The sequence below is a fragment of the Macrobrachium rosenbergii genome, chromosome 56, assembly GCF_040412425.1.
Source record: "Macrobrachium rosenbergii isolate ZJJX-2024 chromosome 56, ASM4041242v1, whole genome shotgun sequence".
In the NCBI taxonomy this organism is placed as follows: Eukaryota; Metazoa; Arthropoda; class Malacostraca; order Decapoda; family Palaemonidae; genus Macrobrachium; species Macrobrachium rosenbergii.
Window position 1 is genome coordinate 70,293,863 of NC_089796.1, and position 12,077 is coordinate 70,305,939.

At 39.0% G+C, this 12,077-nt stretch overlaps 1 long non-coding RNA gene across 1 annotated transcript in view; it reads right to left on the bottom strand.

Moving 5' to 3' along the window:
• The window catches only part of LOC136836668 (uncharacterized), a 17,989-nt gene extending 6,196 nt beyond the window's left edge, over positions 1-11,793 (bottom strand). The window contains exons 1-2 of the long non-coding RNA XR_010852442.1: positions 11,645-11,793; positions 9,829-9,984 (exon numbers count right to left, since the gene is read on the bottom strand). This is a non-coding gene — a long non-coding RNA (uncharacterized lncRNA). The remainder of the gene's footprint in view (positions 1-9,828; positions 9,985-11,644) is intronic.
• Between the last annotated feature and the right edge of the window lie 284 nt (positions 11,794-12,077).

Genomic DNA, 12,077 nt, shown 5'->3' on the forward strand with positions numbered 1-12,077 from the left:
TAATTTTTGTGGTCCGTGATACACGCCGAGAAGTGCTCGAGAATCTGTACAGATCACGACTAAACTATTTGTTCACTCAGATCGAGGTTCGTTTGGTTCGAATCTTTACCGATCATTTAACCGTTACCTCATTTTATTTGGGGAGCTTATTAGCTTAAAGGCTAATTTATATACATTCAAGTGTATATAAGCAATACTTAGGCATCCTAGGATATGAAACCGACCGGCGTACCTAGATTGCCTTAACTATAGTATTAAAAAAATTGTACAACTACTCTACTATAGTTTTCTTAACTGGTCGAAAAACCAGGAGAAAATATTACCGGTTCCAAGATTAATCGCTGGAAATATGTAAGTCTCCATAGAACGTCAAATTTGAAATGGTAATTAAGGCTTAGTATGGTTGGATCAGAAATTGGGGATATAAATCAGGGAATTAGAAACAGTTAATTCTGCCAAGTGTCTTCGTGGTTGGCAGACAAATAACAGAAACATGTTTCACTGATAAAATAAATATGAATCTCAGTCCCGGGTTTCATACAGTTAATAACGTTATGAAAACTGAGATATTTAAAGAACCAAAAGTTAAAAGTGCCTTTACCCTCTAAGACAACAGAATTACTCTTCGTAACAGTGAGCAGTTTGATGTAATAACTACTTTTGCACTAGCAGTTTGATAGTTGATCTTTACTCTGGTTTATGTATTTTTTTTAAATAGACGAATGTACCTTTTCTCCTTCCTGTCACTGTGATCAGGTTTTGAAATACTGACGAAAGTTCAGTGTCTACAATCTTTCTTTTCACCCTTCCAGCGAGCGCTTCTTATATTTATACGTCACTTCCCGTAAGGGGGTAGCGCCGTCAGTGCACCTCACGCGGTGCACTGTAGGCATTCCTTATGGGTCTTCGCAGCTTCCCCTCGCCCTTAGCTGCAACCTCTTTCATTCCTTTTACTGTACCTCCGCTCATGTTCCCTTTCTTCCATCTGACTTTCCACTCTCTCTAACAATGGATTCATAGTGCAACTGCGAGGTTTTCCTCCTGCTACACCTTTCAAACCTCCTTACTGTCAATTTCCCTTTCAGCGCTGAATGACCTCATAGATCCCAGCGCTTGGCCTTTGGCCTGAATTCGATATATGTCACGAGACCATTGGATGTAGCAGCTAAAGCTATATACAAAACTGTTACTCGATTTTATGAAATAGGAAAGCAAAGAAACGCTTAATAATAAAAATATTAACAGGCCCAAATTGCGATAAGACTTTTATCCTAAACCATTCTTCTCCACGGGGCGGAGAGAGAGAGAGAGAGAGAGAGAGAGAGAGAGAGAGAGAGAGAGAGAGAGAGAGAGAGAGAGAGAGAGAGAATGCATTAAACAAGCTACTGACGTATGTTACATAAAGCGCGTGAGATGAGCCTGCCTATAAACCCAATTAAAACCTAGGATTTTGAGAGAACAAAGACGGTACCGCAAATGAATGTCTAATATTGAATGTTTGCACTCCTGTTGTTCATTTATCTTTTATTTAAATATGTTCAGTGTACAATATACAGTCTCGTGTTCCGATATTACATTAAATTTCCTGTAACAATCTTCCTCAGTACCTCACTTTAAACCTATCTTAAATTTGTTTTTACTTTATTTTTATTTTACAAATTCATCATACAACATTTACACTCCTGTTCGTATATTCAAAATATAGTATCACTCTGAGTGTATCTGATGGTTTCGGTATTTTGATCTTTGTTTGGGGGGTCTGAGAACCGGCAGATTCCGGCTCACACTATAAGTACTGAGGGCAGGGGGCTTAGTCCAGGCCTAATGAGGTGGACTCCATTTGCGTGTTTTTTGTTTTTTTGTTTTTATGTGGTATCCGCCGAATCAAAGCCGATATTTCCTACTTGTAAAATCTTGAAGTCAAAAACATTATTAGGAGAGAATCAGTACTGTATTTTGCTTCAGTTCTGAATATGAGTTCATGTATCGTTCAGCTGTACGAATACATACCCAAGCTGTTAAGAATCTTTCAACGCCTACCCGTCTGAAATGTATTATTCTAATCCGAGATCGATTCAGAAATGACGAAATCAGAATTACCAAAATACAGGATCTAAATAAAGATTTATCTAAGCTTTTTGCCCTGTTTGTAACATTATACTGTTGAAGTCAACTGAAACCTGAAAAGGGGGTACTGGATTGGGCTTAATGCCCACCCCTGAGACACCAAACTAGTCAGCAACTGCAACTACCATAGTAAAATATCAATTTACTGAATACATTCCAGACAGAAAATATTTAATAGTTATTGTTCAATTCAGTATGACTGTGTGTGAGAGAGAGAGAGAGAGAGAGAGAGAGAGAGAGAGAGAGAGAGAGAGAGAGTGTCTTGTGAATGGTTCCACGTCGGTAGAGTGAGGAATTACATCGTCTAGGTACTTCAGTACTGAATAAAAATATACCTTCGTACATTTTCAGGCAATAACCAGCTAAGTCTCTCTCTCTCTCTCTCTCTCCAAACCAGCCGCTACCCACAAATTCGACTAAGCTTAAGTTACATATTTGCCAATTAGGTCACAAAGGTAGTTTAAAAAAAATTCATCATCACTTTCCTTCAGACGAGTGCGAGTCATAAACGAGTACAGAAACAAAACACGGATAATCTTTGTATGAAGTTAAGAACTATGGAACTCGGATTATTTCCTTAAATGCGCGGCTGAGGAACTAACCTTGGGACACAATTATTTTGTGCATATTATACATATCTATTTGGTTCATGAAAAATCTAATGATAAATTCGAGTATGCGTTCTGTTGAAACGCGACCAAGAATTCTAGAAAATATAGGCAAGAAAAAACCTCGTTGAATTATTAACTGGCCTTTGATAATACAGAAATGCACAGCATAGTAACATTCAGAATGTGCTACGCCCATTTTATCTTGAAGGCTTAAAAGATTTAACTTTAAATTCCCAGACGAAAATTAAAAAGGGGGGGGGGGGCGGGTTGTTGAACCTTACAATGTGGACAGGTGTTTTGAAACTTGCAACAAACATCAACAATCAAGTGTAAGTGGCAATGGGAAATCACGGTCAAGTAAAAATATAAGTACCCGCAAACCTCGACAATACGCACGCCATCGTCGATATCGTGACCAGCACTTAACTTCTGTTCCTATTCCTGTTCCTGTTTACCGTTTTTTTTGGGGGGGGTCCCACTCCACCGAAGGCGCTCTGCGAGACCCGCGCAATCTCAATTCATCATAGACAATAAATGTAGACACATTCTGGGATTTGAACTTTTTTTATATGGTGTACTCAATTTTAAGTTAAATCTACTGTTATTGCACTCAGAAAAAAGAAAAGTCTTTCATTTTTTCTTGAACGGCTTTATCTTTTCCTTCCTCCTGATTTCGAATGGGAGCTTACTGTATAGTCTTGGAGCAGCAAATTTAATGACTAAAGCTTAAAGCCTACATTCGAATTGCATCTCGGTTCGAATAGTGAGTCCATCTGTAGCTATACTTGTGTCGACTCCATCCACTGGATGTATTATATGCAATAAGTTATTCAAAAATTTTGGACACCCATTCTTGATAGCTTGGCGAGTCATTCCACACATTTTAACTCCGTTCTAGCTTTTGCTGGGAACCAATTCAGCTCAATCAATAAAGGCGTAATCCTATCACACGGCGCAACACCCTTTAGTAATCTTGCCGCTCTATTTGGCATATTTTGATATTTCGTAAGTTGTATCTTAAGTATACCTTAGTTTTACCAGACCACTGAGCTGATTAACAGCTCTCTTAGGGCTGGCCCGAAGGATTAGACTTATTTAACGTGGCTAAGAACCAATTGGTTACTTAGCAACGGGACCTACAGCTTATTGTGGAATCCGAACCACAGGTTATAAGAGTTGCAATAGTCCACTCTCTATGCCAATCAAGTTTTTTCATAGAACACTCAAGATATTTTTTAACAAAGGCAATATTTCTAAGACGAAAGCCAGTAACCCTGACATTATTGATTTGAGCACTTATTGACAGATTGCAATCTAGCATTCCACTCAAGTCATGTACTTTGTTAGCGATCAGAACTACATTATTTACATGTAGCCGAATACCATCAAAGATCTTAAATAATTTTTCCTTCCTACCAACATTGTTTTATTTTCATTTAATTTCAACTGCTGAAATGTCATCCATTCCTTAACGATGGTACGAACAAGATTTATTTTCTCATTTGTATCCTCAGTATTGTTTATGTAAACATAAAATTGGGCGTCATCTGAAAATTGTTTGAACTTTACCCCATGTCTCTGTAGTATGTTTGACAATCCAGTGATAATACAAAATAAAATTGGACATGGTAAACTTCCTTGTGGTACTCTTCTTCTTAATATATATTTCATAAGGCGAGTTCTCAATCTGGACACTTATTTGTATTACACAGGTGGTCTTTTAAATACTCAAAAGTACTTCTAAATTCATAAAAATAGTTTTACTTGATTACCCGCACTTAATTCTTGCTACCGTATATGTATATCGGATCTGAAAACAACAGCATTGAAGCTAAGAAGCCAACAGTCCAATCGAGGAAGCAGAGCAACCTTAGGTTTGGTCTGTGCTTGCATGGGTGACCCACAATGAATGCAAGACAATAGCGCGGCCGCATGAAGCTAAGTACTTAGAAACTTACAGCAACCTTAACCTTCAGGAGTCCGGCGTGAGTGGCAACCAGCATGACAGAGAGGGGTATTACCACCAGATAAAAAAAAAATCGAGGCGACTAAAGACAGGGCAAGAGACGGGATGTCAGTAAAGACATAAGGATCAGTTAACGGTAATTTCCAGGTTTCTGAATATTAAGATATATTCTATAGGCTCACATTAATACGAGTACTTTCCTAATCTGTAACAGATTAAACTCGAGACTATACACAACTCAGACGCTGGGCTGTAACAGAGAGAGAGAGAGAGAGAGAGAGAGAGAGAGAGAGAGAGAGAGAAAGCAAAATCTAATTGCGGAAGTACACGATGTAGGTCAGCATGCAACACTAGGGCTGACATACAACCCGTCCCTAAAATATTTGTCGAAAAGGCTCATGTATCAATAAGCACATGGCATCCGTTTCAAGGCTGCAACAACAGTCGACTAACAACCAGGTAACTAAATCACTGCTAAGGTCAACACACACGTAATGGATTTTAGGTAGAGAGCCTATATCAATCAAGACATGTATATTATGCTCCAAACGAATCGGCTGCGAGAGAATCTACCTTGAAACTAGTCCCACCACTTCGGGATAGGAAATTACCTAGCAGTGTAAGTCCCATGAGTGGGTTTGGGTACTGGTTATTTATAAAGGTTTCTGGAAGCTGTTTCTACAAAGAAATTGGCCAGATAACCTCACCTTGGATCGGGGATGATGAAATGGCCAAAAGAGAGAGAGAGAGAGAGAGAGAGAGAGAGAGAGAGAGAGAGAGAGAGAGAGAGAGAGAGAGAGAGAGAGAGAGAGTCAAAATGCGTACACAGGAGTTCGTTACTTGTTAAAATACTAATTTCTTCGAATGTAAATGAACGCCCATTCAAATCTTCAACTGGACACGATAAAAACTGATATACGTTTATATTGGTGTCCTCCATTTAATATTTGATTAAGCGAATTGGTGAATTTGTTTAAAAGGATTAAAAAAAAAAACAACTATTTCTGCTTCAACTTTTGTACAGTGCTATAAACTCATGAGGGGGAAAATAATAAAGTAATCAAGTATACAGTATGTATCAAGCAATGAACGCAGAGCAATCACGAAATATCTAAGCAATTCACACAAAAACTACTCTAATACACGTTATGAATGCTCTCACGAAAAGTACCAAAGTCAACAAATAGACACTCAAATACTTGCACGTGCCAACATGCACCTCTCTTCCTCTCCACCGCCCCCACCCTCAACCTGTTATGACAAAAAGCTATCGACAAATGCCTTGCGAAATCTCATCAGATTTAACCCTTTAACCAGTAAGACTTTTTACACTTACTTCCGCACAAGAAAGAATTAAAGGCTCCTTGAATTTGGAGCTGTACAGCTGTTGCTAACAAACAATAACTATTCAAAAGCAAATTATGAGAGAGAGAGAGAGAGAGAGAGAGAGAGAGAGAGAGAGAGAGAGAGAATGATTTGAGAGAGAGAGAGAGAATGATTTGAGAGAGAGAGAGAATGATTTGAGAGAGAGAGAGAGAGAGAGAGAGAGAGAGGAAGAGAGAGAGAGAGAGAAAGGGGGGGAAAGAGAGAGAAAGGGGGAAAGAGAGAGAGAAAGGGGGAGGAGAGAGAGATAGGGAAAGAGAGAGAGATAGGGGAAAGAGAGAGAGAAAGGGGGAGAGAGAGAAAGGGGGGAGAGAGAGAGAAAGGGGGAGAGAGAGAGAGAGAGAGAGAGAGAGAGAGAGAGAGAGAGAGAGAGAGAATTTCAAGGTCGGGATTTTATGCGACAGGAGCATGCAAACTCCCACAACCCCAAACCACAAAGTCAAGGTCCAAAGAACAGGGCCTTGCTAAAAGTTGCCTTCATAACCTGCAAAAAATCAACCGAAACTTTTTGTCCCTTGAAAAGACCTTGCTGAACTCCTGCGTAAAATCGTCGTGTGGTGAGAAGAGATAGAACAGTTTTAGTTCTGTCAAAGAAAACTGTGGTGCCGGCTTTGTCTGTCCGTCCGCACTTTTTCTGTCCTCCCTCAGATCTTAAAAACTACTGAGGCTAGAAGGCTGCAAATTGGTATGTTGATCATCCACCCTCCAATCATCAAACATACCAAATTGCAGCCCTCTAGCCTCGTAGTTTTGATTTAATTTAGGGTTAAAGTTAGTCATAATCGTGCTTCTGGCAACGATGTAGGACAGGCCACCACCGGGCCGTGTTTAAAGTTTCAAGGGCCGCGGCTCATACAGCATTATCCCGAGACCACTTTTAGATCTATTTTCGGTGGCCTTGATTATTTGCGGCACAGGCGGCACAGAAATCTCGACTGCGCCGAAGACACTTCAGCGCATTTTTTACTTGTTTAATAATGTAAAAGACTATGATATTTCCAAAAGTTGTTAATCACTTAGATTGGCAGTTTGCCCTGTTCGGCCGCCTAACGTCTAACGACCAAAGCCTTCAACTAGCACTCTCTTCCACTTAAGTTGTTTCCTTTTTTTCTTCGCTGCCCGCCGAAACAATTATACACTTTCTACGGTCCTCCTTTGAGGGGCAAATACGGTTAAGTGCCATTTACAGCAGATACTCTGACTTCACACAGTTCCCCAAGATTACTTCCAAATATGTACTAATTGGAGAGGTAGCCTCGCTGTCAGTTTTTAAAAGGACGAACATGAAAATAGCTATGAATTTATTAAAAAATATATATATCCTATATCGTATAAACGCTTATGAATATCTAAGAGATGAAAAGAAACTAACTTCAAAACACTTTGTTCAATTGTAAAATAAATGCAATTCAACGGCTGAAAATCAAGGTCATCAGAGCATTATTTCAGCACGACAGCTAAAACCCTAAATTGACTGGAATCTCCAGATTCAATTACAGAATATACCCACTTCAAGGAACTCCAGTCCAATGACCGGGAGAGTCAAGGGAAGTAAACTGTTTAAGGAGGTTGTTGGTGACCTCCAGCAGAAATGAAACCAATCATTACCTCACGCCCCCCTCCCCCCATCCCCAACCCACAAAAAAATCCATTCTGTTACTGCTTCCATGCTAGTCTACCTCCCAGTCATCGACTTCTGTGTACTCTAATACTCTTTCAAATGCCGTATCAACCACCGACGTTTTGCACTGCTAGCTCACCAGATGAAAGATGCTCTGACAACTTGGCAAAACCAATGAGGTAACTCGTATAATTTAACCACCAGAATCATAATGCCTATCCAACATCCCACAATTAATAACTCGAGTAACAGTACATATGATTTACCTTTGTTCTCAAGTGTCTGGAATGAATGTAGCTACTTTGTCGGAATGTAGCTTTTTTAAATGAAAACTAAGTGTATGACCCACCTTGACACATCTCCAGAAGATACGTGGTCCTATTTCGTTCTCAGCTTTTGACAGATGTAATAGAAAAATAAGCTTTTTATTGTCATGGGATCCCTTTCGAAAAAAAACAGCAATTATGAATAACTAAAGTGGCATGTTGCTCCTGAAACAGTTCACAGTAAAACAGAAACGGGGAGAGAAATGGTACAGATTGAGTATGCCAAAAGTAAAAGTTATTGAGAACAGTATAATTCAGCACTTTCAATGAATATCCTCGGTATATTCACGATGCCTGTACTCTACTAATTACACAAACGCTCAAACTATTCTATGATTCTGACGAGTATATTACCCCAGATGATTACCATCATCAGAGGACCACCCCGTCTAATTTCATACAGTATCAAGTCTTAACATTCAAGAGTATGGAACAAACTACGAGGGTTCTGTTGTTTACCAGACTTGCTAGAAATATGCGAAGATTAAGGTGTCATCTGAACTCTTTCTGAAAGGGGAATGGATACTATACCAGCAATGTTTTGTTTGAAGTGTATCTTGTGAATTATTAAACAATGAAAGGGTAATAGATACTATTCCAGCAATGTTTGGTTTGAACTGTATCTTATTAATTATTAAACAACGAAAGGGTAATTGATACAATACCAGCAATGTTTGGTGTGAAGTGTATCTTGTGGCTTATTAAACAATCTGATTTATTCAACTTTCGGTAATTCTAAGCCGGCTGTCCTTGGTGAGCTAGCCTATGGCAATTGATGTTTTCCTATGTTATTTTACCTGCTGAACATGAACTTAAAATATTTTGGCGGTCAGCTGTAACTAAAATGTAACTGACCCTTGAAAACTGTAAGTCTGTACCAGTGGGTCGCACACAGCTCAAGGGTAAATTACAGTTTAGCAGCAGCCGACCGGCAAAATATTACCTTAAACTCCTGTAAAGCAAGTAAAATAACACAGAAAAACATCAATTGCCATAGTCTAGCTCCACTGCACACTATTCGAAGCTTTCATAAATGGGAAACAAAACATTACCATTTCCGCTTTCAACTTGGGTGGCTTCTATAGGTGGCTGTGGCAGAACAGCGCTGCGCGCCTTATCTGCACTTTTTAAGATTCCTGGCAAGCTCATATGTTCTGGCAAGAGGTAATATTCTTGTTCAGCAAGTAAAATAACATAGGAAAACGTCAAATTCATCAATTACCAGAGTCTCGCAGCTCTTGCTAAGCACAGAAAACCGGCAGCTGCTGATCGGTGAAGCTAGCACATGTGTGTTAAGGCTTAGAATCAGCAGTACTAGTAATGAATGAAAAGTGCCTTTGGAACAGCTTCCGCTGACCATTTATTCGCCCTTTTTACACTTGTTTTTCGTGCTCCAAATGACATATATTAACAGGAAATACAAAAATATGGTACCCAAACCTTTTCCCATGTTATTTACCCCACCCAAAGCCCCGAATTCCCGACGGGTCCCCCTTACTGTTAGCTATTCTCGAAAGGGGTTTTACCCCACCCAAAACCCCAATTCCCAATGGGTCCCCTTTACCGTCAGCTACAGTTCTAAAGTAATTTACAGCTTAATTACATTTGACCGCCAAAATATTACTTTAAATTCTTGTTCAGCAGGTAAAGTTCTACAGAAAAACGTCGCCATAGCCTAGCTCACCGCAGACAGCCGGCTTAGATCTACCCTACTTTCTCACGTGAAATGACCTTGAACACTTTTACTACAACACTATGGTCACTCTAAAAAAATTATGTTACAATCATTCTTACCAAGTTTTTAGGATCTGAACGAACTCTTTCCTCAAGGGTTTCTGCTATGTGAGGAATCTGATCCCAAGTAGTATGTAAATCAGGAGACTATCAAGTTGTGGCTTCTTTGATGATCGCTTTGTACTGCAACCCATCCTCTTCCAGGGTACAGTTTCCCTGAAAAAATAAAATCCCGGTTTGTAAGACCTATATTATTATTGGTCATAACTCATAAGCACCCTCAATATGTACCCTAGAGAGAATGGGCTATGGCTTGCCTTGCTGAGCAAGCTTCCAAATGATAGCAAAGGATAAGAGCTTACGCACATTTGTCAACAGGGAAATTACACAGCAATATCAAGTTGCATAACAGACTTATACGGCACCAATAAGTATACCTTAGTTTTACCAGACCGCTGAGCTGATTAACAGCTCCCCTAGGGCTGGCCCGAAGGATTAGACTTATTTTATGTGGCTAAGAACCAACTGGTTACTAAGCAACGGCACCAATGCTTTATCAACTAAGGACATATATAAAATTTACTCATACCAATATGACAAATACAGCACAGTTCATATGAAAGTTATAAATATATGCATGACGCTGAAATATGCTCATGGATTTGTCACAAATTCAAGTATCATATATTGCACCTGTTGCTCATCACCGGAAATAAGCACATATCACTGTTGGTGGGAAATGTACAAGAGAATCTTAGTAACCTACACGATATGAAATCAATCACTTGGGGCCACAATCCCCAAAAGAAATATAGGTATAAATAACCCAAGTTCGTAAACGACATTACAAGTCCATACATAGCTATATACATACTTTAAAAAACCTGAAACATATTTTCAAATTTTTAAGCGCAAGGCATTCACGTATCAGAAACCTTTGAAACATATTTGTTTAAATAAAGGTGTTTATATCGATCTCTTAAAACCTCTTGCTTTCACAGACTTAATGTTCGTGAAAGGTTCTCTTAGGAGTTTCAAGTTATGGACTGCCTCAGAAGTAAAGGGCCGTGCTGGCTGGCATAAGGCTAACCGATTCAATAACAAGAACAATTGTCGTATTTAAACTATTTTTTTTTTAGGCAGTCTAGTTTACCCTATATTTGAAACGGAGACTGGACACCTAACTGTCGTTTAGTCCTTCAGTTGGCTCGCTTTGATCATATTTCGTTAACTTTTTCTTTTTAATTTTAAAAATATACTCTCGCATGCACAACCTTGCTATAAACCTAACATTCTTAAATGTAGTCAGGATATTTAAGATGCAATGTTCATAAACGGGTGTCTAAAATAGAATTGTCAGAGCAATATTCTTTAGAAAATTAATATTGACTTCCTGAATTCTTACTCGGCCGACTGTTGACGACGACGTCAAGGTTCAGTTACAGGCGTGTGGTTGTCATCTTAAATTATGCTTCGTCTTGCTAATTCTCCGACGCTGAACACCACTAAAAAGGGACAATCATATAAGAATAATGTAAAGCACTGTAGTTTTCATACTTACGTAAGGAATTCTGTGTATTTTTCATACACGGCTGGTAACGATAGATCGAAAATTGATGACACTAGTGGGATTTTTAAATATACTAGCACTCTTAAACGCCTTAATATTTACAGTGTAATCAAATTTCAGCCATTAAATACGCCCAATTCAACCGGATAGCACTATATCTTGTTGACAGCACTGGATATCTTGCCAGGCCAATGTCAAGCGCGGAATGATATCATACGTACGCCTTTTATCTAAAATGCTCAATGTTTGTAACGTCATCACAATTAAAAATGTTATAAATATAAATCTGAAATGTCTTCTTCTTACCAGAAACCTTCCTTCCCGACCACAAGCACTTCAGACCAATATGGCGACTGCCGTCCTCCGTAGTCGGACCTGCTCTGAATTTTACGAATACAAAACCCCAAAGAGCTCCTTTAGCCAACCAGAGGCCTCCACCTTACCAAGCATTTCTACCATCCTCTTTCAGTGGGTTAAATCTTGGAGTTTTGGCTAAGAGTCTTGTAAACAGCTCTGCCATTGGCTGGTGGTGCGAGACCAGATTTTCAAAAGATATTTGCCCCAAAGATCGTAGTTTTCTTACCTTTTGTATTTAATGTAAAAAAAGAATAGTTTTTGAACGTTCAATTTTCCGCCACTAAATGAATAGACATAAAAATATCTTAATAGATACATCAGCACAAAAGGGAGAATGAAATATGAAAATATGAATTCAATATTTGAAAAAGAAGCTAATCCT